A 6467-nucleotide genomic window follows, 5' to 3' on the forward strand; every position below is an offset into this window, starting at 1 on the left:
ATACCACTTCCTTACTGCTGTCTAAAAAGCTGTGTGAAAGGTTCCATGACCCTTTGATTCATTTTCTGGCACAGAGGTTTTGATGTTGGCTTTGCTCTGCTGCAAGAGAGCTTCCCTAGTTTTTGCATCGTTGACCCTGTTGGCTTTAGTGTATTTTTAGGATGTTTTTAGTGCAACCAGGCAATAGTAGCTCTCCTAATAAGTGTTTGTTTGACCAGAGAGATTGTAAGGTGCCCAACTTAATCCAGCTTAAAGTTCATCTTCCAAAAGGAAACCACCCTACATACAGTGGAAAGTATGTCCTTAAATATCTCATTAGCCAACACTCATCTCACTGGCTGCATTTATGCTGCCTCTGTGGCACCATCTGGTTACTTAATAATTTCAGGCCTTCCATGGATCATCATGCTGACTGGTGTGTTCCACGCTAGGAAAAGTCTTCCTGAGTTGGATACTCTGTCCTTCTCTCTTAGCCGTACCAGAAAACCCCAGGTGATTCCTTATCTCCTTTGACCCAGCTGAAGCTTAGGTGAACTAGTGCTGCCCAGCACCTCTGTGGGTAAGACCGATCTTGCAGCCGCTCACGGGAACAGCCCCTCTGTATCTGGCAGGGTGCTTGCAGGATCAGAGTCCGACCGTGAGGACTTTGGAGGGGTGAGAGATGGTGGGTAGAAGTACCTTGTTTTCCCCGAGTCTCTCCAACTGGCGCTCTTCCAGCAGGCCGGCTGGTGGCACTGTTAATCAGCTGCAGCAGCGCAACCGTGCTTCTCCAGCCTGGAAAAACACTCCCTCTTTGCCAGCATTGAAACACCAATTACAGCTTTTCTCTTTGGCAGCTTGACTGAACACATAATTTCAGCCTGCAGACTCAAGGCTCTGTTCCTCTACCTTTTCTTTTTCCCCGTGTATTTATTGCCCTTCTTTAAAAGGTTTAATTCCCAAGTATTCCAGTGTGTGCAGTCTTGTTCCTCAGCTTCACACTCGCCTATGGACATACTGTCTAGCATTCGTTGACACCCGACTCCCACCTGTGGCCAAACCCCAGCCCACCTACAGGTTCTCTGGCCACCATGCAGTTAGGCTTGGGCAGGATTTGTCTTGTGGCTGATGAGTCCCCCAGAACAGATTGAAGTAGTGTGGCTGCCACCACTGTGGCCAGGTATTCCTGTTTGAGGCCTCATGCTTTCGTTTGTTTCAATAAGATGAGATTCAGCCTCTGTCCTGTGCCACTCACCCTTGTATGACTCTGACTAGAGTTATAAAGGAGAGGAGAGCATGACTACCTGCCTTTTAATGTCCCTTACCCCTTAAGATAAGGTCTGTATGGGGCTGCAAGGTACCTGGCACAGAGGAAAGTCATGGTATGTGATAAAGTTTAGCCCTCTAACTCAGGGGAAGGCATTTTTTTTTATTCTCTAGTCCTCCTGGACTGTACAGATGAAATCTAGATTATTTTTCCCTTTAAATTGACTTAGGAAATTATTCTGGAGTAGGGGGATTTTGTTGTGGGTTTTTAAACAATATTCTTTATATTGCCAAACCCAAAGAAAAGCTCTACTTCTCTCTGCTTTGAAAGGAAAGTGAGATTGCAGTAGAATCCTGAATTGGACTTTGCAGAATCTCAGCCAAGTGAGGTTTTTCTAGTGTTTGCTACCCACCACCATTTCTCTTTATTTGGGCAGAAATCGTGTATTTCCAAAAATTAATTCCATAAGGGGCTCAGTAGCTTTTATAGAAGTTGCTTTTCAAAATAAATGTGTCATGCTGTTTCTTCAGCTGTGCAGTACTACGCATTTTCCCTTTCTAAATAGCAACCACTCCAAAAGGGAAGGAAGGTGGTCTTTTGTAGTCACGTCCCTCTGGCCTCTCTCTTCCTCTGAACAAGATTATCTGCAGCATAAGAGCTGAAATGTAGCTCCTCGTGCAAATCTGTCATTGCACGTTTGCTTAAACTTTAGATGTGTGCTGCTAGATTGAGGTCAGCGGCAAAGAGAAGGATCATGCACAGTTCAGATTGGCTTTACAAGCAGTTTCATCAGATAGGACCTATGAAGTGGCATCCAGTCTCAGGAAAAAGCTTTGCACCCCGTGCTGGAGGCTCCAGCTGATGCTGTGTAAAAGCAGGCTGTAATTCAGAGTGACATTTATACTTGTGCTGGCTCAGCTCATACTTATATTTCTTGACAAAGCACTGCCTCTGATTCTCAGGGCATTGTACACACAAGTTCTGTCTTTGGTGAGGAATCTCTGTGGCCTGCAACTTAAAAATGATGTTTTCATTCTACTCAGGAAACAGTATAAACCTTACCAAACTGAGAAACCAATCAGTTTTTATGGACGTGGTTAGACATGTCATTTTGTCACTGAATTTTGTCAAAGACAAAAAATTATCTGGATATTTCACTGTGTTTTGGGGAAGGTGGAGCCTGGATTTTGAGGGGAAAAGAGAAAAAGACTAGTTTCCAAGGTGATGGAGAAAATCTACAGTAAATTTGAGCTCAGTATCTTAACAAAAATACTGTATGTATGTGTCTCCAAACAAAGCAGAATCAGGCCCGCAAAAATCATCAGTAGAAAAATATTAGGGTAAGTAGATGGATTTATTTACAAATAAGTGAATGTAAGGTCTTGAAGGAGAAAGGAAAGCAAGCTTTTGAGCCAAGACATGATTTGAAAGTGTAAGATACATGTCAAGTTGCGTGAAAACTCCCATCACTTTACAATATATGATCCTGGAAGAGAGAATTTAGCTAATTTCAGTGGATAGCAGGTTGATCATGTGCTGTGATCAGTAAATCAAAATATAAAGCAGTGTTTCAAAACTCTAAGGGATTTGCTATAAGAAGGGATAATGTCCACAATTCACAAAGTGCCTCTTCCAGTGGATCCAAGATAACCTGTGTTCACCACAGCTGTGACAGAACATCCATCTCTCCTTGTTTTTCTGTACAACTCATGCTTTTCAGAGTGAAAAATACAAGCCTGCAGAATGCAGTAGCTGGATTAGTAGAATTACATATGAATATTTCCTCTAAAAAGCAGATCTCTTTATCATTTTGATTTTCTTGGCCCTGATCAGATGGTATTGCACTTGTGGGAAGGCACCCAGAATCTTCAGAAGATGTGATAAGGAACAAAAACTGTCTGGATCCTTGTGGAAAAGAATGTTCCTGATTGCACTTGTATCGTTTTGCCTGTGTGTTTCTTCAAAGCTAAGGATACAAACAATCCCCTCAAGGAGCCATATGAAATGGGAATGTTAGTCATGTTACTGTTGAAAAAAACAAGCCGAAGGAGAGTTAAGGGAAGCCAGAAGTTGCTTCTTGTAAAATCTGAAAAAGTTTCAGTTTTTGCTGGCTTAAGCAGAAAATAATTATTTTATTGACTTATTTATTAAAGTAAGTGCAGGGCATCTACTAGCCTTCCTCTGCTACTTTCAGTGAACTTGAAGTTGCAGCGTTGTCATTCACATAATAAGGATATTTTGTTTTTTTCATTGAAGAAGGACAAATTAGGAACAAATCAAAGGTATTTATGATCTCATGCAAGTCAGTTGCAGGAAGGGATGAAGAATCTGATATCATATCCCTTTTTTTGTGTGCTACTTCATGAAACAGACCAAGCTTGGGCCAGGCTTCATATGAGTGATGTACCTCCTCATCTATCTGTGTGTGCATCTAAGATCATGCCATAAAGCAGTGCTGGTCCATCTATTTGACCACTTACAGATCCTTCCTAAAACATCTCCTGGCCTCTATGCCAGCAGCAATGGGAAAAGATGAAAACAGAAGGGAACTGAGCAGTGAAGGTGTCTTGCGTTACAAGCAGACAGAGCTCACTCTGGACCAGAGACCAACTTTGACATAGGCATTTTGGAGTGAGTCCACTAACCTGACTGGGGGATTGGAACATCCAGGACACAAGGAGCTGGGATTTTTCAGCCTTGAGAAGAGGTTTCAGAGTGGAATCAGTGTGTGTAAATGTGTATCAACATGTATAAATACCAATTGGAAAGGGTTGAAAAAATGGAGCCAAACTCTTCTCAGTGGGATGTGGTGAAAGGAAAAGAGAGAACAGGTACAAACTGAAATACGTGAAATTACTTTTAAATGTGAGGAAAAAAACCCATTTTTACTGTGCATGTGTTAAACATTGGAACAGGTTGCCCAGAGGTTGTGTACTCTGTCTTTAGAGACATTCAAAACTCTGTTTGGCACAGCCCTGAGCAATCTGCTTTAGTTGACCCTATTCTGAGTGGGGAGACTGGACCACTCCATTCCAACTTGAACAATTCTTCTGTGAATCTATAGGATCCATTCTGGGTACCTTAAAAAAAAAAAACACCTAACTAACTCTAATCTTACCTATTCAGTAGTGTACAGGAGCATAGCACTTCACAAATTTCTGAACTATGACCCTACCATACAAGTAGCTTGACTCATATGTAGCATTTCCTCAGGTCTCAGAGGTTTAAATAGATGATGACAGATAAACATGTAACAGCATCTTAGAATCTGCCCCAGAGCTCATCTACAGTGTATTCCTCCTTTGCCAGTTTTCTGTGCAACAGCTTGACTTAGTTGGATGTGAGTGGGCTTCACAAATGGATCTAACAGGTATCTGCACCAGCTAAGTCTGGACAGGGCATGGGTGCTGGTCCTCACTGAGGTTTGTATACATCCACAGCTTAGATCTCTTAGCAATCTCCTTTCTCTGCAACAAGTCCTGCTACTGTAGACCATGAAACTAGTATTTAGGAAGTCTCTTAAACCTTCTTAAGCAGCTGCTGGTGCAACATAGTAGGAGAAGAAATAGAGTTTCTTAGTTGCTTTCAAAGAACTCTAGTAAAGACCTTTGATAAAGGCCCCTTTCCCTTGTTGAAGTTTTCCCCTGAATTTCCATAGCCTTTTAGGTAGGGCAGCATCTCCCTTTGTCCTCTTCCCCACATGGCACAGGTAAAACCTCGTTCCTTGTACAGGCTCTCCCCTGCGCCAGATGCATGGCCTGCATAAACTCTACGCTGTTGGCTTTTGTCACATTCCCCCACCTCTGGGCAGGGAAGAAGCAAGGCCATTGTGACAGTCGAGGTGGGGAGCCATTAGCAGGCAGTGAGGCTGAGAGGCAGCTTTCAGCAGGGTGTCAGATGCTTCCCAGGGCAGAGCCAGTGCCTGGAATGCAGCAGAGTACTCAGGCCTTGGGCAAGTTTAGACACATGTTGATGTATAATACAAGATGGAGCCTATCACTTGATATCAGACTCTTCCAGTCAGTCACCGGGTTGGGTAAACATGCAAACTAGGAGGTAATGTAACTACCAAATCAGAGTGATATGGAAAGTTTTTTTGTAATTCCTGGTTGACTGTTCCATTGTAAAGTCATTCTGTGGGGCATGGATGTTGAGTAAAGGACAAGCACCACAAATAAAACCATGGCATTATTTTGGGAAAGGGGAATGAGGGCAAAGTGAAGAGGAAAATTAAAAGATGCCATCTACAGAAGCCACAGTAATGCAACACAGAAACTATCTGATAGGAGTAACTTCAGTTTCTTCTGCATTTAATCAGTTTATGGCCTGGGTAGTTCAAAGTATAAGACTGGAATCTAGGAGGTCTAGATTTTCTTCATACATTCCCACCTGCTGGTTCATTCTACAGCCCCAAAACTTAAATATTTTTAAAGGGAAAGGCAACCCAAAGGTGAAATGAAAAAGGAGCAACATTTACATATAGAAAAGGTGACTTGCATTGACATACAACCCTACTGTTTCCTTCCCACAGCAAGTGTGTAAGGAATTTGGTGCCCAAGGCAGGCTTCAAGCAAACCAGGCCGTTCTCCCTGGAGGGGCAGAAGGTCCTTCCTCATTGCAGACCTCTTGTGACCAGGGGCGAAGCGCACTGCAGTGCAGGCTATGGGTGGAGGAAGAGACCAAGCCATCCCAAAGGCTAGGCATTACAGTGCCTAGCAATACACTGAGCCTTGGAGGAAACCCAAGAACACAGTTATCCTGGATGGGAGAGCTCGTAGGGACTGGTCTTTCCACTGGAGGAGAGGGTGACAGCCTGAGGACAGGCGAGTGGCAGAGGCTGGGTGCAGTAGAGCCTCGGGGGGACTGCGGGGCTCTGGAGCTGAGCACCTGGAGCAGGGAAGGGGGCGATGGGGAAGAGGGGCAGCGGCAGATGTGAGGGAGGGTGCGTACAACCCGAGATGCAGAGAAGGCTGAACTAGAGGGAGAGGTTCAAGGGTCAAGTAAGGCCTCGGGGAGCGAGTAGCGGGTCGTGCCGCGGGTCTTCCCAAGGACGGCTGCAGCAGGGGCCGGGTGTGGCGAGTGCCAGCCCGGCGAGCACCCGGCTTGCGGCCCCGTGGGAACGAGGGCGGGCGCTTCCCGCGGAGGGAAGCCTCGCCCGGAGGGCGGTGGCTCCGGCGGGGGAGGGCCGGGGGTGCGGGGCGGTGCCGGGCACAGGAAGCGG

Source organism: Myiozetetes cayanensis, unplaced genomic scaffold, assembly GCF_022539395.1.
Source record: "Myiozetetes cayanensis isolate MyiCay16 unplaced genomic scaffold, myiCay2020 scf5-8, whole genome shotgun sequence".
Taxonomy (NCBI): Eukaryota; Metazoa; Chordata; class Aves; order Passeriformes; family Tyrannidae; genus Myiozetetes; species Myiozetetes cayanensis.